Source organism: Pleurodeles waltl, chromosome 1_1, assembly GCF_031143425.1.
Source record: "Pleurodeles waltl isolate 20211129_DDA chromosome 1_1, aPleWal1.hap1.20221129, whole genome shotgun sequence".
Classification (NCBI taxonomy): domain Eukaryota; kingdom Metazoa; phylum Chordata; class Amphibia; order Caudata; family Salamandridae; genus Pleurodeles; species Pleurodeles waltl.
The window spans coordinates 921,920,188-921,945,244 of record NC_090436.1 but is presented as its reverse complement, the minus strand read 5'-3'; the positions used below and the strand labels follow the sequence as shown (position 1 = coordinate 921,945,244).

The following is a 25,057-nucleotide window of genomic DNA, read 5'->3' as shown; positions in this document are numbered from 1 at the left end:
TTTTTAATTTCTCAGCACATTCTAGCACGTCTGTGTTCACAGTCCCTACCTAATCTTAATGTGTGCCTAAGAGTTATCTCACTCCTCAAACTTGATTTACATAATAGGGGATCTTTGAAAATGTAATCCGACCCACTTTGTGAATTATGTGTTTTTAACATTGTGCGTGTACTTATTATTAATTATTTTAAACGTATCTCAGTTTTGAAGTATTACTTGGGTGTCTCAGCATCAGCCTTGACCCCAATTGATGTAATGTGTTTTAATCTGATGATATTTTATTATACAGTATATGTGTGATGGATTTGCTTTTATGGTTTATTAATTTAAATCGAAATAAAGCTGAATATGAATTTGAATTTTTTTCACTGTTTTCATGTTTTGTTCACACCCTTCACTTGTAACGGAAGCCGTTTTCCCAGTTTAATTTCTTCTTGGTGGGGCTTGGTGTCTGACCACTCTTCAGCTTTGAGGTACAGCAGACTGTTGGCTTAAATCTGTAACATACCATTCAGCTGTGTGCTGCAGGAGCTTCATTGATATCTCTCCCAGCTCAGTCTCAATGGCGAATGGAATGCTTACAAGCCCTGCCAATTAGTCTGAGTTTGGAGTAATCAGTGGTCGGCATAAAAGGTGAGCTAGGGCACCTCAGATGAGGAGGAAGGCTTGGGGTGCTTACTTCATGGATGTGTAACAGGCATTGGGGTCAATGTAGTTAATTGAGGTGAAAAGCCTCTCATGAAGGAAGTAGGTACCTCTTTGTGGGCTTTTTTGCTGTCTTCTTCATAAAGTTATGAGGACCAGAGGTGTTTGTGACCACCAGTCTGGATATGGAGGTGACACAGGACCATTTTTATTTCCTGCAAACACTAATTTTTCAGCATTTCCACCTTCCTCTCTAGGGGCCAGCATTATATGGAATCCCTGTGAACTTGTGTTTTCTGCCTATAGGAAAAGGACAGTATATGGTGTAACAGCCAGACCTGCTGACTTTGGAACTGGGGAACCAAGTTTGAATTTGGAACTGGCTCAACACCCTGTGATTCTGGGCAATCACTAAACTGCCCTCCCCCACCTAAAAATAAAATAAACAGAATGTGACCTTGTCCGCTGGGTCAAGTTTGTGCTATATGAAACCGCAAAAATAAATTTATGTTGTGAGTGCAAAAAGTGTTTTTGCTCGTCTGCTCAGTCTTGAAAGAAAACCTCAATCACAATTGCACCACCGGAGGTTATTTCTCAGTCTCTGCAACTTTTCTACGGCATTGAGTAGAGACTGGCATTACCCAGTTGAAGGCCGTCCTCTGACTTCTAGCTCATATTTTATGTTTGCTACATCTTTGCAAATGCCTGTTATGGAACTCACCTTTTCCTCATTACTGCACTGTTTGACTCAGGGAAAAGAATCCGAGCGAGCCTTATATGTAATTTGATCAAGTTTCAGGAATGAGGAAATTGATAATCTTTTTTTGTTGACTCTGTTCCTACTTTCTGCTGTTGTAACTGATTCACCAAGAGCAACCTGAACACTGAACCACATTTTGATCTGTGGGACACCTGTGTATTGTTTATATTGACCTCTCATTCAAAGAATAAATAAACCAAAAAATAAATCCAGCATGCTACTAGGTCTCCCTCCTAAAAAAAATAAAAAATATAACCTGATTTAAGAACAATAGTTTAAGCCGTTGTTCTGTCTCCCCTGGATGGAAAGCACCTCTCTGCGCAAGGCCTTTTGCACATCACTTTGATACCACTGACAAGCATCCTACACAATGCAGCATATATCATAAAGATATTGGAAAGGTGCAAAAAATAATCATCCGAGTACTCAAGGATTTGCAATCCAAGATGAATCATCTTCAAAGTCAACAGAAATGACACATGACATACCTGAACAAGGCACTTAAATTATCAGGCAGACAGTACCACTGCAGGAGCCAGGGCATCATGAGACTAGAGATGAAGAGGTACAAGAAAAAAAAGATAGCCATCTACAAACCCACAATCTGGAAGAAAATCTGTATTTACATGAGAACTTCTTCAACCATCCTACAAGACAAAAATAACCTGAAAACACATCTCTTCAACGAGTACTACATCCAAATCCAGTAGATTATACCTGTTACTTGTCTCATTGTAAACAATTTGAATCATCTACTATGGCCCTTGACCACTGTTGCTTCCCAGCCAGTTTTGTATTGTACAAATAAAACTACATCCAACATACATACATGCAAAGTCTTCTCCAAAACAACATATAAACCACGAAGTGTCTCATCTTTCTGCAGTACTATAATGATGAAACAACAAGGGAACTTGCCTTTATATTTAAGGAAACACTTAAATCTACAAATTCCCATGCACCATTAATTTATTTTACATTGTAAGTAAGAGTCCCCACTCATGCTGGAAAAAACAATGAATTCAGATTTGCCTTGGGTGGAAGCCTTCTGCCTAAACTCATGTGAGGTGATGACCTGAATGCAATGGTCTTTAAAATTTGAATGTAGAATCAACACGTCATTCCTCAGGAGCACAGGAGTGGGCCTCACCGTTCTTATTTTATGGGTGACATGAGCATCTCTCTTTAGCATAGCTTCAAACTTTACCTCCTTAGCCACTGGAATATTCCGAGTTTACAAGAAATTGTAGGTACTATTCATGCATTTCTTGGGGCCATCGCCTGGGCTATGGACTGTTCAGAACTCTAAACTGAAAGGGAGGGGGGATTACGAACTAGCAATATTAGAAGCAAAACAAGAAGTTTTTACAAATGGCATCCCAATCCTTATAGAAAAATTTATGGTCAGGTTTTATGCCTAGCAAACACACGTTATATCATAATCTCTGATCACAGGATTTAACAGCTTCTACTACATAGCCGCCCTTTAAGCAGCTTTAGGGAGAAACGGCCCACTCTCTCTTTCACAGAAAACAAACCGGACACTCGCTCAGTCAGATACACAAAAAGGACATACCGCGTTTGAGGATCACTGTTCACAACAATGCAATGAAAGACCATGGCACTTCTGTTTCCTTAAACTATTCAGTCAATAGGCAAGGACACACAGGCCCAGATTTATACTTTTTTGCGCTGCATTTGTGCCGCTTTTTGGCGCAAAACGGCGCAAACTAACTAAATACAATTAGTTTGCGCCGTTTTTGAGCCAAAATGCGGCGCAAAAAAAGTATAAACATGGGCCACAGATCTCCCTGCACAATCACTTAGGCTTATATTTATACTTTTTTAGCGCCACATTTGCGTCGTTTTTTGACGCAAAATCGGCGCAAAAAAAGTCTAAATATGGGCCTTAGAGTCACAACAGCAAACACCACATTATTATATATCTCTGGCGGAGAGTCCACACTTGCACTGACACCATGAACGTCAATTCACAAAAAAAGCCAGGAGTAGCGGAAGTGACATCACATTTCATTTAACCTTTCATTCACGCAGGCATGCATGCTAACACATACATAGTGACACACATTCACACCTACAGTCACTCTCACTTTATCACGCACGCAAGCATGCACCCAAGGAATCCTTTACTTACCTTAACTGCTATGGATGGTCTTAGTGCAGCTAATTTTAATAAATGTTTTCATACAGTAATAGTGAATGATAAAACATTACTTTTACTGCAATAAAAAGTTGGCATACAACAAGGAAAGTGGACATGCAACTAACATTCATAAGGGCGAGTTACCTTTGAATTCCTGGCACTGCCCTTACCACCTCTTAGGCCACATGTCGCAAAGACAGTGCCAAGGGTCGCAAGGGGTAAGCCAGGGGTCGCAACTGCGCCCATGACTGACGCCTGTTTGCATTCCTCATGCACCTCTCACAGACACAACAGGGTCTACAGACATATCAACTGAAGTGTAATGTTAGAACCCTACCCTAGAGGAGTAGGTAGGTGAAAACCAACATTAATGAACTGGCATCCCAAGCTTACACCTTTAAATGGAAAAAAATAAAATTTGACATTCACTCAAAACCACATCACTGTCCTCACAAGTGTCATATTACGTTAAGGCCGAATCACTGCCGCATATGCTATTCACGTTGAAGGAAGTGGTTTTATTTTTAAAATGTTATGTAACTCGATTCTCTTGCATTTATAGCTGTTTCCACAATGTTTATTAAGGGCCGGTTCAAACTGCTGCCTTCAGTGATTTTATCGGTGTAAAATAATGCATATGTGGCAAAATACCTTGTGTAATGCCGAGCCAGCAGCGTAATAACATTTTATTTAATCCGCTTTATCATTGAGCACACTATAAGAAAACTGGGCGCTTCAGATGTGTTTCCTTAATTGGCTCACACCAGAGCTCTAGCATGAGCACTTTTGCTGCATAGTTGTAATTTTACATTTAATTAGTGTAAGAGGAGGGTGATTTACGACGCAAATAATCTGTACTTGTAACATTTTGTTCCTAAAATGATGCCTGCACAGTAAGTCCTCATAAACACCGCGACCATTTAAACTTGCTTACCTTTCCCAGACTGAATGCATTTCATATAATTCATAGGTTCATCAGTTCACATCACACAGTTGCAGTTAGGCTACTTGCCACACCAGCAACCACATTTCAGAGGCAGTCACAGTCATTCTTTTTATCGTCTGATGTTTTAACACCTCTCATTTGTCGGTAGATGTCATCATATGAAGATATTTAGTCCCTGTTAAATCTAAATACTTGGATGTATGTATATTTTCAAACAAAGAATTACCTATTTCAGTGATTTTTACCTCTTAGTAACATTTTCAAGATGGTTAAGTATAGATTGGAGAACATGTATCCTTATTATAATAATAACTCATCCAATTACCATTGGGGAGACCATACACTGCGACCCCGGGTAACAGTGTACCATGCAAAGATGAATTCTGGTCTGTGCTAATGAAGGACTTCATGGGTAGACTGTAGACACTAGCAGGAGGACAACTAGTTGGGCTAAGAGGGACTAGGGCTCTTCAATTGGTTGGGTTGAAGATTATTTTTAAATACATTTAGGTTGGTTCTTCTACCTCCACGTGATTGTGGTTTATCCAGCTACATAAAGGTCACACAACTTTCTTAATTAATTGGTTAGGGAGTGAGATGTTGAAAACAGCACCATGAAATACCAATGTTGTAGATGATTAGTTTGGTATGTGTTAGGCCTGGCATCCTCGGTGTGGTCTCTCCTGTCTGTTTTGCCTCTGCTTCCTATGTTTTCACTGTGTGCTGGACTCTGTTCTTGCTGTTTTGGTACTCTGGGCGCTTTCACACTGCTGACCAGTGCTAAAGTGCAAGTGTTCCATGTGTAAATTGTACGTGTAATTAGCTTTTCTATTATTGGCATATTTGATTTACTAGTAAGTCCCCAGTAAAGTGCACTAGAGGAGCCCAGGGCATTGAAAATCAAATGCTACTAGTGGGTCTGCAGCACTGGTTGTGCCACCCACATGATTAGCCCTGAAAACATGGCTCAGACCTGCCAATGCAGTGTCTGCGTGTGCAGTTTTAGCCTGCCAATTCGCCCTGGCAAGTGTACCTACTTGCTAGGCCCAAACCTTCCCTTTTAATACATGTGAAGGTCCTCTAAGGTATGCCCTAGGTAGCCCCATGGGCAGTGTGCATTGTATGTTAAAGGTGGGACATGTACTGCTGTGTTTTACATGTCCTGACAGTGCAATACTGCTGAATCCGTGTTTCACTGTTCTATGGCCTATCTCTTTCATAGGTTAACATGGGGGCTGCCTTTGAATATCTTTTAAGTGAAGTTTCCCTTTGGGAGCAGATAGAGATGTGGAGTTTGGGGTCTCTAAACTCACAATTTAAAATAAATCTTTTTGTGAAGTTGGATTTTGAATTGTCAGTTTGAACATGCCACAATTAGAAAGTGGACATTTTCCTGCTTAAACCATTCTGTAAGTCTGCCTGCTTGTGTATTTCCTGTCTGGGTCAGATTGATAGTTGGGCTGTTTGTGAATACCCTCTAGACAGTGACGCAAAGGGAGCTGAGGTGTAGCCTGCATATCCTGATGGGCCATCTGGGCTAGAGTGGAGGGAGGAGTGGTCACTTACATTTGAATGGGCTGTGCCTGTCCTCACACAATGCAGTCTCCAACCCCTTGGTGTAAGTTTGGTGCCAGGCCTGGGCAAGGCAAGATCTTGTGAACCCCAGAGATTTTCATTTGAAGTTTCCCTACTTCAAAGGTAGAAAGGGGTATAAGTACTGGGTATAAGTACTGGACCCAAAATCCACGATTTTCAGATTACATCTGGAACTAAGAGGAACATCTACAAAGTAGAAGAGCTAAAAAGCTGGAGGAGGAGTACTGCCCCTTTTCCTTTGACTGTGCTTTGCTGGGTTCGCCTGCAGTTGCTGCTTCTGCCTGGTAGAGGACAAAGACTGGACTTTGTGATATATTCCTGCTTGTGAAGAATCTCCAAAGGCTAGGACTGAGCTTGCCTCCTGTTTTGAATTCTCAGGGCCATCAAAGAATTCATTTGCCAGCACCTAGACTCTCTACTGAGACTCCTGCCCCTCCAAGCGGTGCCCTATCCAGTCCCTGGGCCCTTGAAAGCTGAAGCTGGTAGAAAAATGCTCAACTCCACACACAGGACGCCGTGCCGGGAAAGTTTTGTCACACCACCTGCAACGCGGTTGTAAAAATGATACTCCACCAGCCTCACGGCTGAAATCGATGCAGCATGTGAATCGCGGCTCGGAAATCAACGCATCACCTGCTTTGCAGTAGAGAAATGACTCAACACCCTCTTGCGGCTGCTGAAAATGACGCAAACCCCATGCAGCGTGGTTTTCCATTACTGTGCAGCTGGATTTCACACGCATCATTGCTGGGCGTCTAAATCATCGTGAACCTGTGCAGATCCAACGTACCTCTTCTAGAAGTCAACACATCACTCTCTTACCGGAAGGAAAAGCAATGCATCGCCTACCCGAACGGAGAAGGAAAGACTCGCGGCCTCACTTGTGAGTAAGGAAGCGGCACATCACTGACCTTCTGACGCACGCTCGAACATGCTGCTTTATTTTTGATGCAAACCAGTGACTTTGTGTAACAACAATGTTTCTATTGTTTTCAATGGACTAATTATTTTGAAAATTCATAACTTTACTAATGTATGTTGTATTATTGTTGTTTTGGTCTTGTTTGATTTAGATAAATATTGCCTATTTTTCCAAACTGGTATGGTGTCCATTTTGTAGTGTTTTCACTGTATTAATGTGTGTGTTTGTACAAATAGTTTACACATTGCCCTTGAGATAAGCCTGACTGCTTGTACCAAGCTACCAAGTGGGTAGGCAGGGGTGTGTATCTCCATTGCCCTGTCTAGAGTGAGGGTCCCCGCTTGGACAGACAGCAAGTTGAGTGCTAACCAGAGACCCCATTTCTCACAGTATGGTTTAGCTACCTCAGTCTTCAAACAACCATGTGGGATATTTCACTGCCATACACTAGTCTCAGCAACAATTGAAGTAGTTAAAATAGCTATATCTAAATGGTGTTTTGGTACCGATTTAGTACAATTATTTAAAAAGAAAGTTTGCTACATGTTTTATGTTTACGTTCTACGCAGTCGTCTGATGGCCAACTATGAAAAGATAAAGAGTTAAAAAGAATAAGGAACCTATTACGTCACCTTCACTTATTGTAGACCATTGATGTGTGGTCTAATATTGTACCACCGCTGATTGCGTCAAGAATTTTTACAATCATTACAGCATATTCTTTTTATCTGCAACACCTTTTGCTACGTGAGATTAACCTATTTAAAGGCATTACTGTTTGTTTCTCTGGAATGTTGTTTCAATCATGCATGGAGCTTGTTTACCAATCAAGTGACTACAATTTTAAATTGATCAATCGCTTGATTATTTCAGTGGTTTTAACAATAACTTTTTGATGTAACGATCACTGTTATGAAGCAATTTCTTTACTTTTTTTTTATGAATCTATGCCTTTAAGGTTAAGTTTATCTTTTTGCCAGTAATCAAAGCCTTTGTTTCACTGTGTTCACAATTGTATCAGTTATATAATATTTCAAAGTAGCACATTTATTGTACTATACATTGGAATGTAAGTTATATTTCTGACACAAATGATACAATTGCTTATCTTAATGACCCTGTTCACAATGATACGTTCTCAACGAAGTTTGTATTACATTTGCAAATACATCCGCGTATGAGGCCACAATTCTAATACTGATTTATAAGAACAAGCGTGGCAGGCTATGACACTCGCAAAGAGAAGCTATGGAAATTGGATGGAATTGCTGCAAGGCAAGATTTTGGGTGAGAATATTTTGTGGTTATTCAATAGAGAAAATGCATGCAAAAGCAGAAGAACATATAGGTGCTCCTAAGAATATGGCTAAACACATCCCACTTAGCCCTGGAAACTTACACCTTATCCCTGGAAAGAAAATGCAAATTTGCTTTTGGTACATGCCGTAGTAACAGTGCACTAAGGGGCATATTTATACTCCATTTGTGTCACATTTGCATCATTTTTTTACAGAAATGTGGCGCAAAACGAACTCCATATTTAAATTTTGATGTTAGACACGTCTAACGTCAAAATATTGGAATTTGCACCATTTTTTTGATGCGTGAACCTACCTTGCGCCAATGAGATGCAAAGTAGGTGCTCCCATCTAAAAAATGGTGCTAACCCCATTACCCCATATTTGTCCCCCGTGCTGAAATGATGTATGGGTGGGAGGAGGGGCTAAATAATAGTGCAAAGCTTGCTTTGCACCATTAATTAACGCCTGGGTCAGACCAGGTGTTTGGGGACCTGTGGACACATTTCCATAGTTAAACGCCATAGAATGGGTCCACAGGTGCCCTCCTCAAGCCCCAGGAACACCCCCACCCACAACAGAGGAACACCGGAGGATTGGACCCCTCAATGACACAGGGTGCAATGGCCAGGCCCAGGGGACACTGGTCCCCTGTGCTGGCCACTGGTGTGGTGGGCATGACTCCTGTCTTTTCTAAGACAGGAATCATGTGGTAGGGATGGTTTTGCATGGTTTGCATCAGAAAATGACGCTAGGCTGGCTAGAGAAATGTTTTTGACTCTAAGCTGCCTAACATAATTTTTTGGTGCAAAACCCCTTTCTCCCATACCGCCACCCTCACCCCCACCTGGCTAACATCATTATTTAACACCTGGGTCAGGGCAGGCATTAGGGGACCTATGGGCCTATTTCCATGGTGGAATACCATGGAATAAGCCCACAGGTGCCCTCCCCAGGGACACCCCCACTCACATCAGAGGGACAGCAGAGGATGGGGGACCCCATCCCAGGTAAGTATAGGTAAGTACAGGTAAGTATTTTTCTTTAAAGTGCCATTGGAATGGGCCCCCTACATGGCACTGGGTGCAGTGGCCATGTCCAGGGGATCCTGGTCCTCTGTGCTGGCCATTGGGGTGGTGGGCATGACTCCTGTCTTTTCTAAGACAGGAGTCATGTGGTTTGGATGGTTTTGCATCAGAAAATTACGCTAGGCTGGTTAGAGTCATTTTTTTTACTCTAACTTGCCTAACATCATTTTTTGTCGCAAAACCGCCTTCTCCCATACTGTTACCCCCACCCGACTAACACCATTTTTTTTTTTACGCTAGCCTACTCTCTGCGCCGGCTTGCACCATTCCATAAATATGGTGCTCGGCTGCCACTCAAGAATGGTGCAAGCCAGTGCAAAATATTTTGATGCAAAACTGCGTTAGTGCAGTTTTGCACCAAAAAATATAAGTATGCCCCCAAATACCTAAGTAATATGCATGTGAATTTTCCAGAAAAAAGTGTAAATTTTGAGAAACAGGCCTAGAGATAGTTATAAATGCAGAGCCATAGTTTTGCATTGTATACTCTTTCTAAACTTGAATTATTTGTTGAAATTTAAGAAAATAAAGCCTCCATGAGTTTGTAAAAAGAAATCTAGCAATGCCTGTTTTCTTTATGTATTATTGTATTTTGTAAGTTCATTTGAATTCTGATGATACTGGAAATATGTTAGAAGCACATTACAGTCCACCATAATTAGTATATTTTAATATGTATTTTCAAATAGTACTTTTTGAAAGAAAATCAGGTACATTGCTGCTTCTTATTTCTTTTGATACATCTGGCATTCAAGGGTTAGCCCTTTCTTCTTTAGATGCCATTAGCTAATGTTTGAAAAAGTCCATGCATAAGTAAAACTGCATTAACTGTGTAAATAAGTTTTAAAATGCCATTTAAAACATGTATCCAGAGTAATTTAATTACACCCTGAAGATGTGTAGTATATGAAAACTACTTCTGACAAATTAATAGCAAGTCTGAATATTCATGGAGCTGTGAGTATAGAGACACAAACATCGTTATAATTAGACTTATGAATAGGCAACATTTTTCTTAGTGTATGCTTTATAGCATGATAGGAAATAAATGCTGCTTTTCTCCTGCGGTCCAAAGCCCAGACTTGTATGAAAGGCTTGGCAAAAGAAAAAAAAAGATTTGAGCAAGTTTATAGATTAATATAAATTACAAATATGTTTGTTTTTAATGTAATTTCAGGGCCATCTACAGCAATTCAAGTGTTTCAGCTCTGGTGAGTAGTCATTGCATGTAATTAAATTGCATGCACTTAAATCTTTGCATCCAATCTCCCATGTGCATTAAAGAACATGTCTTCTGATTAGTCAACCATCAAAGTCACATGCCTGTCTACCCCACAATTGTGCATGCTGTCTGACTTGGAAGGTTAGTCTACGGCCAGTAGTTTTCAAAATATGTTGCTGGTCTACAACGTCTCTCAGAGTACTTTACAATGAGGCAAAGTTTTAGTTGCTGGATGTGTAGTCAAATGGGGATCATTGATGGAAAATCTGAACGAAAAATATTTTGTGGACAGAATATTGTGTCAAAAATATCTAGGACCAAAATACCAGAAGGGTGAGTGCAGATAACTAGCTTCACTATTCCTAACTGCACATCTACATACTTTGAGTAAATGTATGTGTGTGTGTAAAAGGCTTTTGTCATTGTACAGCTCAGCAAAGATGACACTGAGCCAATCCTGTGCTTAAAGATTTTGCTGTACAAATGGCAAAACACTTTGTCATTTTCTAGCTCAGCATGGATGGTACTGTGCCAATTCTATGCTTAAAAACGTTGCTAGAAAAACAGACATTTGAGGTGAGCAAATCCAGAGTGTCACTGGTGTTGCAGGGTGCTCTTTACTGGAGCTGCTCTCCACCTAAAGTTGGGAACTACCCAGAGTTCTTTCTTTTGTTTTGCATAATTTATATGGCACTCTAACCCTGAAAGGGTTTTGTTTTAACTTATACTGGTTGCTCCACTGTGTCTGGGCAACACAAAATCTCTTTGAAGAGATGTAATGATATTGAAACATGTGTCAAGGATTGTTTTTTTCTCATTCCATGTTAGCTTGGATGGTGTTTTATCAATCCAAAACTGCAGTACTGTGCCTGGAGTGGTAAAAGGCTTTTGTCATTTTACAGCTCAGCAAGGATGGCACTGAGCCATACCTATGCTTAAAATGTTTGCTAGAAAAACAGACATTTGATGTGAGGAAACCCAGAGTGTCACTGGTGTTGCAGGGTGCTCTTTACTGCAGCTTATGTAGTAAAGGAACATACATGTGGAGTTTTAAATAGTATAACTTTACTTACATATAGAAACCTACCTTCAGAATATTTTGTCCCACAATATTTTTGGTCCCAATATTCTTTGTAAACACCAAGGAGGTCATAATGAACATGGCGGTCCAGACCGCCATGCCGACGGTGGCGGAAATGACCACCACCGGCATGGTGGTCTGGACCGCCATATTATGAACAAAGGAAGACTGTCACAGGTGGCCCTCTGCCACCGTCAGGCTACCACCGCCAGGCAGCCTGACAATGGTGGATTTCTCTATCCAACAGGGCAGCGCTGCTCTGGATAAAGAACCCATGTTCCTCCAGCCTTTCCCTGGCGGTATCCCCCGCCAGGGAAAGGCTGGTGGAAGGGATGCTCCGGGGCCTCCGTGCACAGCCCCATTGCGCATGTCACTGGCCAATTTCTGGGCAGTGATATGCGCGACAGGTGCTGCTGCACTTGCTGCACTGTGGCATTGATGTGGAGCCATCGGCAATGTCCTGGCCCAGCATTCCACTGGGCCAGCTGGCGGAAACACCGTTTCCGCCCGCCGGCCCAGTGGAATGTTTTTATAGGGCCGGCGGGGTCTTCTACGACTTGGTGGTCTGTGTTTAGACTGCCAGCATGAACAAGGCTGGGAATCCCCCTGTGTTCATAATGACCCCCCATATGTGGCACATAAATAAGTCTGGTGCAATGGAGAAATAGGTTGTTAATGTCAGTAAACTGGGTTTAATGTCCAAAGAATATTACAGGGCTGAATACAGCACTGAAGATGATCTTTTTACAAGGCTTTGTCTGAAACACAGCAGCTTGTTGTTGAAATAAAGTATATGCTGAAGGATGGAAAATGTAAGAAATCGGCATCCCATCTTGGTCAGTAGTTCACAAACTACATCAGGGTGCCTTTTTTGTGCATTTGAGATTTCAAGGGAATTCAGCGTGCCTTAGAAAGACTCCAAACTATTTTAATGAACTGCAGACTCTTTTTTCTGAAATGATATTTCTAGAACTGTGACTCGGTACCACAGTAAATTTATTGAAACATGGAGTGTCCTCCTTGAAGGCAACTTGACTAGGAGGACACTGTGATTAGTCCTGCTCCTTACAGAATCATTCATCTTCTCTCTAAGCCGTAAAGTCTTGCAATTTTAGTCTGGGTGTTATACTGCATTGCTTCAATTTGTGTTCTTTTCCAGGCAAATAAAAAAGTGACATAATAGCTGACCTTGTGAAATGACATCAAAGCGTCTTTATTTTGTGCAGAATTTATATTTGGCTTTTAAAGTTGGAATGTTGCATAGTCAATTGACCCTTTTTATTTGGCAAAATGGTTTTCATGTACTAAACCTCCAATGCAAATATTTCTGTAATGGGGACAAGATTAATATGCGCAATATGAAGATCAAAGCCAGTCCACTAAGGGGCATATTTATACCCTGTTTGGCTGAATTAGCGTCATTTTTTACGCTAATTCAGTGCAAACCTAACTCCATATTTAAACTTTGACGCGAGACCTATCTACCACCAAAGATATGGAGTTAACATAATATTCTGGACGTGAAAACCTACTTTACGTCAATGAGATGCAAGGTAGGTGTTCCCATCCAGAAAATGACAATATGGCCTTAGCGCCATCCCATCCCCCGTGCTAAATTCAAGCACTGGGGGATGGGGGCCTTAAATAATGGAGCTAAGCTTGCTTAGCGCCATTATTTAACAACTGGGTATGGGCAGGCATTAGGGGACCTGCGGGCGTTTTTCCATGGTTAGAGACCATGAAAAGAGCCCACAGGTGCCCTTCCTGTGCCCCAGGGACACCCCCCCCCACACCAGAGGGACACCACATGAGGGGGGACCCATCCCAGGTAAGTCCCGGTAAGTGTAATTTTTTTTCCCACTTGGGGCCCCCTGCATGTCGCTGTCCCCAATGGCCATGCCCAGGGTACATTCCTCCATTGGGCATGGCCATTGAGGTGGTGGGCATGGCTCCTGTCTTTACTAAGACAGGAGCCATGTCATGGGGGTTGTGCACCAGGAAATGGCATCACACTGCTTAGAGGCATTTCTTTGTCTCTAAACAGTGTAACGCCATAATTCGTCGCACAAGATCCGGTTTCCCCTACTCGCCCCCCACCCGGTTAGTGTTCTTTACAATGACGCTAACACAATAACACATTAGCGCCATTTCATAAATATGGTGCCCGGTCGGTGTCCAGGAATGGCGCTAGCCGGTGCTATACTTTTATACGCAAAACTGCGCTAATGCAGTTTTGGGTTTCAAAGTATTAATATGGCCCTAAGCATGTTAGACTAAGAAAACTTTGTCAATGCCATCTTTTTATAAATGCAAAATTGGACGTAGAAAATCTTGGGCCTGGTCCACAGAGCTTTTTTCTGTGAGAAGCTGTATGGACTCCTCACTTCCGGAGTGAATTACTCTCCATTTTCCAAGACTGATCACTCGCAAAGCATTTTAAGGCCGATATTTATACTTTTTTGCACTGCATTTGCGTCATTTTTTTATGCAAAAGCGGTGCAAAATCATAAAATACAATTATATTTTGTAAGTTTGCGCCACTTTGGTGTGAAAAATGATGCAATGTGGTGCAAAAAAGTATAAATATGGGCCTAAGGCCCATATTAATACTTTGTGACGCAAACCTGCGCCGGCGCTGGTTTACGACAAAAAATGTACCGCCGGCTAACGCCATTCCTACGCGCCAGGCGGGCGCCTTATTTAAGGACTGACGTTAGCCAGCACTGCGGGCTGGTCAGAGTAAAAAAACAATGGGGGTTGTGCGTCAAAAAATGGTGCAAGTCAGGTTAGACTAAAAAATCATGGCTCTAACCGGACCTGCGCCATTTTTTGACGCACAACCCCCATTGAAATGACTCCTGTCCTAGCAAAGACAGGAGTCATGCCCCCTTGCCCAATGGCCATGCCCAGGGGACTTCTGTCCACTGGGCATGGCCATTGGGCACAGTGGCATGTAGGGGGGCCCAAGTTAGCCCCCCATGCCACTTTAAAAAATAAAAAAAATATACTTACCTCTACTTACCTGGGATGGGTCCCCCCATCCATGGGTGTCCTCCAGGGGTGGGAGAGGGTGGCAGGTGGTGTCCCTGGGGGAAGGGAAGGGCACCTCTGGATTGCTTCCATGGTCAGAGACCATGGAAGTGAGCCCACAGGCCCCTTAACGCCTGCCCACACCCAGGCGTTAAAAAATGGTGCACATCAGGCTGTGCGCCGATTTTTAAGGCCCACCCCCTCCTGTATGTCAAAATGACGCTGGAGTATAAATAAGGGGCACGGGCCTTAAAGTCATTTTTTGGGCGGGAACACCTACCTTGCATGTCATTAACGCAAGCCGGTTTCCCACATCCAGAAAATGACGCACACAGAGGAACTTTGACGTTCGCGGGGTCGGGCATCATAGTATAAATATGGTGCACGTTGTGCGCCGAATGTGCCTCAAAATGTTGGACGCACATTCAGCGCAGAGTATAAATATGCCCCTAAATGTGTAGTTGTATGTTGTCCTAGGCCTTGTTGGGTTTTACTCACAGATTTAAATGAGTATCAGATTCCTAATTGTAGAAAAATAATTTTTGCAAATCGTGTCAGTAGTCAAACATTTCCTAAATTCTTTATGAATTTGACCTGTGAATTCTAGAATAATTCAAATATGCTGCTTTAGTAAAACATAATCAGACTCAGAAATAAAATTCTGAACCAGTCCCTGGATCCTTTTTTGGTCCATGCTTTTCACGCCCTCAGCAAGTGTTCATTTAGCATCATTAAGGTGCCATGTTACTTTGTGGCTCACAGGTGCTCCGATGGTTGCTGTATGTTTAAATGCAAATTATGAGAGACCAATTGTCTACTGCTCTGGTGTTTCACCAATTTGTGTATACAATACCCACAATCATCAGTGCTATCAGTGCTGTCATGTCACATGAGAAATTTAGTCAGTTAACAGACTTCGAAGAGATCCAGTTATGTTGAGTGTGAGTCTTTCGTAATTACGGGTCATGCTAAGAGACAATTACTTTCAATAGATGAATTGAGACACAAGGGCATTTTAAATTATTGTCTGATCCAAAAAGGCAGCTCTTCTACAACACACGGTAGCCAGTGATGGCTTTACGTGCAACGACTATGAATTTTGGAACTGGTGCTAAACATTACATCTCCTCCTCCTGGGACAAGTAATACCCTCATTTAGAAAAGGTTGTTGCATTTTCTCAGATTGGTGATGCTGGTTATACTTAATTCACTGACTGATGTGTCAAACAATACACATTTTCTCGTGCTTTAAAATGACAGATTGGAAGTATTTCAATAGTAGGGACATTGCCATATATAAGTTATTCCCAACGTTTACATGGACGGAGCCAAAGTAAAGTTCATCTGTGAGTTGGCGTATCCTCTGTTTTCAGGAAATTCAAGCTATCAGTTAATTTCAAGATGTGCGGAGTTGACTCCAAACAGCCAGCTGCAAGTACCACAACAAATCTTAAATGCTACCATGCCTCGAAGCCTTTGAAGACGCTAGCTTCACTAAACTCAATGGAATGTCCTTATTCTGGCACAAACTTTCACTGCTGTGAAAACATTTCTTCTCATCTTCAGCAAATGAAGGAGAAATTTTCCCTTCTCAAGGCCTTCACATGGATGAATGGATCAAGCACGGTGACTCTGTTCTGAGACATTTATTCCAGAGTATAGCTATTAATAATAGATCACACCTCCCAGTTGTAAACTGGTGGCATGATAATGGGGATGCCAGTCTTATGTTATTAGAGACTGTACTAGGAAAGAAGAGACTGCCAATTTAGAATAAATATTTGGAACTAAAGCTTGTTGACAAAGCCTTAAGCCCTGAAACAGGCAAACAGTTAAAGCTGGTGAAAGCAACAGATCTGAGGTCATTACACTGACTGATGAGAGTCTTACATCCTTCAACCCAACATAAACCACTGATATGTCCCATAGTGTACATCTACATGTAGTCACAGTAATCTAGACAGTACATCTACATTATCATGGAGACTGGAAGGACTGTATTCCACTGGGAATTATATGTGCTTGCATATGATTTGTACAATCACTACAAAACCCACCAAATTGGGGGATTTTCCGTAACCGGGACACCATGTGTGAAAAGAACACCTTCATTCTTTCAGCAAATGTAAACTTTTCTGTAACTATTACCAACATAGCTCTCAATAATGTGTAGTTATTTTAACCTGTTTTATCAATTATTTGCTCAACCACAATGAAAAGCGTCACCTTTCCATCCGAACTGCTTCTCAGCATCTTTTAACTCAAAAAAGATACATCTGTGGGAGGTTTCTAATTATGTTCTTGGCATTGTATACCCACCATGCTTTTGAAAACCCTCCTTGATGGTGCCCTATCTTTCTCAGGGATCGGGCAGTCACTGCCCATGGTCCTTCATTGGAAGCTTAAGGTAAGCTTGGGTTTGCATGGTGACCTTGGACTTGGTGCCCAAAAATATTATTACTATTGTTGTGTGACAGTAAAGTGTACTGATAATTGAAGGGTTTACTTCATGGAACATCTTCGGTTTTAAGAAAGAGAGTCAATTAGATTGAGTGTGCTGCCAGAGTTGAATGATTTGTGTTTTTATTTTCTTGCTTGTGTTAAATTTGTGGAAATGTTGGGATTTGTTAATGTTTAGATGCTGCTGTTCAATTGAGACTCACAAGTCTGTTGCATTGGCTTATATGATTCTTTTTTTAAAAACACTGTGAAAGCTAAGTTTCTTTAGGGACTTAAGGTTGTTGGAAAGGTCTGTGCATGTTCACTAAGGGCCTCTTTACAGTGTCTGCTTATTTGCTGGACCCGTTATTACCAATACAACTGGGTGTGGTGTTTACCTAGTACTGAATGTCCACATCGTTCTGTGTCCCACACCACTGTATGTGGTTTTCAACGTTTCTGAAATTATGCTGTTTTTCCCAGCACAAACTCTCTCAGCTTTCAACATATAAAAACCATGTGAGGAAAACCCTGCTGGTATCATAATTACATAACTATTTGATTTTGTGATTCGGGCACAAACTCTATTTCAGGCCCAAACAAGGATGTAAATATGGGATTTTATGGTCCTTTGATGGAGAGAGCATGCATAGCTGCTGTAAATTATTTAGGGCATGTTAGAAATGGGGTCTTTGGTTGAAAGTCAGGTTAACCCCTGTTCAAGCAAGGACCCTCACTCTAGTCAAGGTAAAAGAGAATCACCCTCAGCTAACCCCTGCTTACCCCCTTGGTAGCTTGGCAGAGCAGTAGGCTTAACTTCAGAGTGTTAGGTGTAAAGTATTTGTACCAACACACACATTAACTTAATGAAACCCCTACAAAAGGACACAACACCAGTTAAGAAAAATAGGAAATATTTATCTTAACACAACAAGACCAAAATGACAAAACTCCACAACACACAAGTCAAGTTATCAATTAAAAATCAAAAAGAGTATTTAAGTAGTTTCTAACACACACTAACACTGTTAGCGTGAAAATATACCTTGGGTGCATCAAAAATAACCCTGCACGGGCGAGTGCGCGTCAAAAAGGGCTTGCGATGCTTTGATTCCACTCACGAGCGGGACCTTGCGTCGTTCCTCCTTTCGCCGGGTCGGGACGTGTCATTTCTTCTCTCTGCAGGAGAGCGATGCGTCAATCCGGTCAGTACTCTCGGGTCCTGGCAGGCCTTGCGTTGTTTTTACATGCCCAGCTGTACTTGAGTCGGAAATCGAGCAGCATGATGATCCGAAAACCACCATCATGGGTTGCGATCTCTTAACCTCCGTCAGCTGCAAGTTGTTTCTCCTGCTCTGTGCGTCGATTCTTCGGTCACTTGTCCGGCGAGTGACGATTTTCAGCTGCAGAGCCGGCGTGCATCGTTTCTTTAGCCGCAGATCGGAGTTGCCTCGATCTTTATCCTGCACAGCGTGGATTTACTTTTCTTTAGGCTGCCAGCTTTGCCTTTCAGGGTCCCAGGAACTGGATGGGCACCACAGGGCAGAGCAGAAGTCCCTCCAGAGACTCCAGGTGCTGGCAGAGAAAGGTCTTTGCTATTCCTAAGACTTCAAACAACAGGAGGCAAGCTCTAAATCAAGCCCTTGGAGAGTTCTTCTCAAGATGGAAGGCACACAAAGTCCAGTCTTTGCCCTCTTACACTGGCAGAAGCAGCAACTGCAGGATAGCTCCACAAAGCACAGTCACAGGTCGGGCAGCTCTTCATCCTCAGCTCTTCAGCTCTTCTCCAGGCAGAGGTTCCTGTTGTTTCCAGAAGTGTTTCTAAAGTCTTTGGTTTTGGGTGCCCTTCTTATACCCAATTTCTCCTTTGAAGTAGGCCTACTTCAAAGTAAAGTCTCTTTTGAATGGGAAATCCTGGCTTGCCCAGGCTAGGCCCCAGGCACTCACCAGGGGGTTGGAGACTGCATTGTGTGAAAACAGGCACAGCCCTTTTAGGTGTGAGTGACCACTCCTCCCCTCCCTCCTATCACAGATGGCTCATCAGGATATGCAGGCTACACGCCAGCTCCCTTTGTGTCACTGTCTAGTGTGAGGTGCAACCAGCCCAACTGTCAAACTGACTCAGACAGGGAATCCACAAACAGGCAGAGTCACAGAAATGGTATGAGCAAGAAAATGCTCACTTTCTAAAAGTGGCATTTTCAAACACACAATCTCAAAATCAACTTTACTAGAAGATGTATTTTTAAATTGTGAGCTCAGAGACCCCAAACTCCACATGTTCATCCGCTCCCAAAGGAAATCTACACTTTAATCAGATTTAAAGGTAGCCCCCATGTTAACCTATGAGAGGGACTGGCCTTGCAACAGTGAAAAATGAATTTAGCAAACTTTCACTGTCAGGACATATAAAACACATTACTGTATGTCCTACCTTAACTATACACTGCACCCTGCCATTGGGGCTGCTAGGGCCTACCTTAGGGGTGTCTCCCATGTAAGAAAAGGGAAGGTTTAGGCCTGGCAAGTGGGTGCCCTTGCCAAGTCGAATTTACAGTTGAAACTGCACACACATACACTGCAGAGGCAGGTCTGAGACATGATTACAGAGCTACTTATGTGGGTGGCACAACCAGTGCTGCAGGCCCACTAGTAGCATTTGATTTACAGGCCCTGGCCTGGATAAGCCTATTACATACACATTTTGTAAAGGAGCACTTGCACTTTAGCACTGGTTAGCAGTGGCAAAGTGTCCATAGTAACAAAAACTGCAAAATCAGAGTCCAGCACACATCAACAACCTGGGGAACAGAGGCAAATAGTTAAGGGAGACCAAGCCAAGGATGAAAAGTCTAATAGGGCATATGACATTAGACTGGCATGGTGGTTCCTCTTAGTGCTAAAAAAGGACTGGGTACTAGAATAGAGGACACAAAAACTCCAGCAGTTCAACCCAACTGTTCCTGCTCCCTTGACATTTCCCCCTTTCTTCTCACCCTCTGAGCCTAAGTCTAATCCTGTCCTAAATCTTAGGACACAAGGGTTAAACCTAGAGTAGTTTATAATTCACTGTTCAATGGATCCAGGAAAGTGACTTCATACCTTTCATAGGCAATTTTACCCAAAGGGGAGTAATTCCTGTTATAGCATTTCAAATGTACATCCTATATGTAGAGTGCTGAGGTACCCCATACTATTTTCCTCCAAGAAGGCATTTGCCTTGTACACACTACTTCTCTCATCGGGCACAGATGACTCATATATTGGGCTAAAAATGGATGAATGGGACTTTCCTTGAGCAGGGTGAAACCTTGAAGTACAGAAAGATGATTGTTATCTGATGTGGACCAGTGCCCTCAGAATATCTCATCCCAGGTCTATCTTCTAAATGCATAACTTCAGAGTTAGTCACTGGTCGCAACTTGAGCATTCTGCATATCAGTCTGCCATATGATACATGTTGGAATGAATGAAGTAAATACCTCTTTTTGTGAAGAGACAGAATACGGTACTTTCAGTGAACATCCACAAGTCCGAACTTCCAACTATCAGGCAACAAGAAGATGGACATGAGGATGTTATGTATTTTTGGCAATTGTGAAAAGGCGCATTCCAGGATACATTGCTTTTTTTGCTTGCTACAGATTTGTGTCATTACTTTTTAAACACATATGTGCCTCTTGGACAGTCAGTATTTTTATCTGTTGTTGAACTGGTGGTAATGCTAATGATCTGTGAAGGATTGTTGGATCTACAGCAGCGTGAATACTCATCTGGTATGGATCAGATGGCTGAGATTATCTCACATGCTGTTCCCACATTCAATCATTCTGCATGCTGGTAGGGCGTAGTGAAAATGACATGGAACCCCTGGAAATAGATGAATTGAAAGGCCTGTCCTCCTGATAGGTAACAGTATCACTTGAGAGATTCATAATGCTGTTGAGATTACCCCACCGTTGGTGGATAGTTCTAATTGCAGATCATCAGGGGGCTTTAGTGGTGAAAGATCTGATCAGTTTTCATTTGGGGATGGCTACACAAGGTTGCTCCTCGGAATGAAGGGAACAAGAGGACTATTTATCTGCTAGGTAAAATAGTTTGCATATCTCTATTTGAAGGTTGTAATTGCTTGCTGTTGGATGGCCCAAATAAAATTTGGGGAAAGAAATCACCAGGTGCAGCAATAATTGACCAGGACGCCCACTCTAGTGTCACCAGAGGACAGGAGTTAAATCAAGGTGATAATATACATTTTTGTCAGTTGTGACACGTTACTGAAAAATGTCTCTCTCCTTGTTTATTGCTAGTTGGTGCTAGGGAAATATAACTTATTAATCTGCTCTGTGACAGGTTGGTGCCATTCTTTCAGTGAGGGATGAATCACGTTATGGTTGGCACCGCTACATCTTAAACTTTAGTGAAATCTTTGCAGAATTCATTGTTTCCATCTGTTGTGAACACTAGGTGAAGATTCTACTTGTTGGATACTGGGCTATTTTGTTGATAAATAAATGTTGCATAAGTTGCTTCAAAAAGTTAGTGCTTTTAATATGTAAGTTACCATTCTGTGCTTCGTAAACCCAGAGTCTCAGAACTCACTGAAGGCATATTATTATTATTATTATTATTATCAGTAGTAGTAGTAGTAGTAATAGTAATAGTAGTAATAGTAATTAGGGTAGTTGTAGTAGTAATAGCAGTATTGCTGATGTTGTTTTGTTATTATTATTATAATAATAATAATAATAATAATAATTATTATTATTATTATTATTATTATTATTATTATTATTATTATTATTATTATAGTAGTAGTGGTAGTAATAGTATAACATTTCGCCATTTAAACTATGCCCATGATTATCTGCTAATCACATTGATCCATGGAGCTATTTCACTTACTTATTTTTAGGTAAGATTGATTATTTAGTATGAAATTGTGACATAGACACCACCAACAGTATCGTTTAGGCCTCATGAATATAGTGGATATGCTTTGCAAGGACCTGTTTGGGGAAATTCTGGATGTTTAGGAGTGTCAAGTTTTATTCATTGCTTTAAGCAGAAAATCTTGATTTTACATCATGCATGAGGCCAGAATGGTTTTTCCTGTATTTGTGTTTTAATACATTATGCGGCGTTCTGCTAAAATAAATCATTTTACCTAAATGCTTGAGTTTTGTTTCATAACGTAACAGTGGTGTGCATATTGTGGTATTTAATCGATTTAGCTTCCAAAGGAAAGGTATCCATCATTCCGTGCCATCCCGCAAATTATGATTCAGATAAAGACTCAAATTAGACCCCAAAGAATAAAGACCATCACAGGAATATGAAAATGAAATGGCAGGAATTACTTTTTGAGATAACTCAGTCCATTCCAATGATAATAGGCATATTAAAGAATCAAATGCAATCTTCTTGACTGCGTACAGTGATACTAATGCTGCATTAATGGGAATAGGTGTAATCTGCTAATGTGTCTTTGAATTTTATAGTACATATTAGTACAGTGATAGACTATATGTATATGATAAAAATTGTGTCTGTTTTGGAGGACTGTTGGTTCAGTTGTTTGTTTGGCTTCAATTCATAAAGATAACAAGAAAATTGTATATCTGTTATCTGCCCTTCATTACAATAAATTCACAAACTTTGTGGGATTCACAAATATAAAAATATATTTGTGGTTTAAGTTTGTAGGCCTAAACAATTTGATTTTTCCACCAGTGAGAGACCCAGATCTTTTATTTATTTTATTCTCCAAATCCCAGTTGAAAGTGCCTTACCGTCACTGCAAATATTGTGCAGTGTGCAAATGTATTATGCTTCATTTACACACTTTCTTTGGGGAAGATTTGCATGAATATGTGGTGTGAAAATACAGTTAAAAATGCTTGTCAATGCTTATAAGGTTCTGGCTTTATTGGTGGAATCCTTTTTTATCAATATTTTCTTTCCTGTCCTACCAGGTAAATAAACTGTAAGTTAGTCAGAATCCCACTATGACGACGGAATTCGGGTTTACAAAATGTGACTAATCCATACTTTGTGAATTATTCTGTGGCACTTATGAATGGAAGTGTATTTTTGTTAATAAATGTAGGCATGAGTTTTAATTAATGGTGGATGCATAAAAACTCACCATATACGTACACTACTTGATATCTTATTACAACTGGAAGTCAGTAGGTTTAATTTTAAGCAAAATTGAATTGCAAATACATATCATATTCTGAAAGTCCTTCCCTGCTTTTAATAGCTTGATTTGTATTTGAAACTACTCTTAAATGTGTACTCTTTGAAATCTAAAATCACAGTTGCATGCCAGGTGGTTCAATAGTTCTTGGCTTCTTTGAACCATATGGGGGGCATCAGCCCAAACCCAAGACTTAAATCAATGCAGTCCAGTGACTATACGTACATGGACAACTTTATCTCTAATTTAAGGTTAAGAGTGAAGTCCTCAATACTACAGGTGCACAATTAAAGGTAAAACTTTGAAGTAATGCTTGATATTTGTGCCATTTACATGCAGGAAGAGGTTTGTGTGGAAATCATCTTCCTTTTAGAGTATAGTGCCCAGAGAGAACACATAAAGACACTCAAGAAAGAAAAGACAAAGGGGGAGAGAACTGAGAGGCAGAGGAAAATCTTACAAGAGAGGAACAGCAACAAGCATCACATCACCCAAGAAGATGGGGCAACAGCAGTCATCAAACTATTAGGCAGAGAAAGAACGCAAGTCTGTCAACTGAGGGAAACTCCCCATCTCCAAGCAGTGTCTCAGGGAAAGTTCTTGGGAAGAGCTGATGAGTGACAGCTAGAAAGTCATGAGTGAAATCAAGCACCATCCCATCCACACTGCCAGATGTAGTGTCCTGTGCACTAGGTTGAAGAAAGGCTCAGGTATACTTAGGTGACTCAACCTATTTATTATTACCAAAATGCTCCTTACTATACTGTATTCATTCCTCTACATCTGGGAATCCTATCTTCATGCATCCTGTCCCTGCTCACTTTGGATAGTCCTTTGCTCCTCCCACTTCCCACTTCCAGAAACAGGAAGTGGTGTCCAGCTGGCCTCTCCATGGTTCTTGTGTCCTCACAACGTAACATAGCTCATTTCCTAAATCAGCTGAGCAGCAGCCAGAATGTACATCAAGAATAACAGTTGCGGTTGTCGCCACTATGTTGTTCTAGCTAGATCAATGTTTCCACAGTAAAAGTGTTTTTATTTTTGATAAAAGCGTTGGTTTCATTTGATAAATCTGCCTGAAACTTTCCAAAAAAAGCCTCATCCACTTCGGCTCCCTTGTGGAAATATTTTGCATTGATGAACAAAGCAGGCCAAAAAAATGAGGTAGAGTCCCCAAAAACTTACATTTTCACCTAGCCATAACATTGTTTTAAGCTCTGATGTTTTCAGTGAAAAAATGATTGCCTCTTTCTTTAGACCATTTTTCTGCCCTGGAATGGCATTTTCTGGAGCTTGGAGGATACTTCTGTTGCATTCACTAAGTGGTGCTTTTTAATGTGATGTTTCTTTATCATGCTTCAAATGTGAGAGTCATAATTAAATTAAAGTGACATCTTATATTGAATTTCTTTACCTAAAGTAACTGCCACCTGTTTGTGATTCATAAAAATATAGATATTATACAGATGTTTGAGATAAATGTTAACTACTTTATGCATGTTTAAATGCAATATTTAAAACTTGAATTGAGTTTCTTAAATTACAAATCATGACATACATTCAGTTGTCTCAGTTCATCATATTGCAAAACCATATTTTCCCATGTAAGTTGCTATAAGTTCAGCCAACAGCCGTAGAACTACTTGAACCTTCACTGATTAAAT

At 41.1% G+C, this 25,057-nt stretch overlaps 1 protein-coding gene across 2 annotated transcripts in view; it reads left to right on the top strand.

The window, feature by feature from the left end:
* The window catches only part of PTPRD (protein tyrosine phosphatase receptor type D), a 3,982,777-nt gene that overhangs the window by 466,133 nt on the left and 3,491,587 nt on the right, over nt 1-25,057 (top strand). For both annotated transcript variants that reach the window (XM_069230134.1, XM_069230131.1), the window contains exon 2: nt 10,597-10,630. The gene's annotated coding sequence lies outside the window, so the exon portion shown is untranslated. The remainder of the gene's footprint in view (nt 1-10,596; nt 10,631-25,057) is intronic.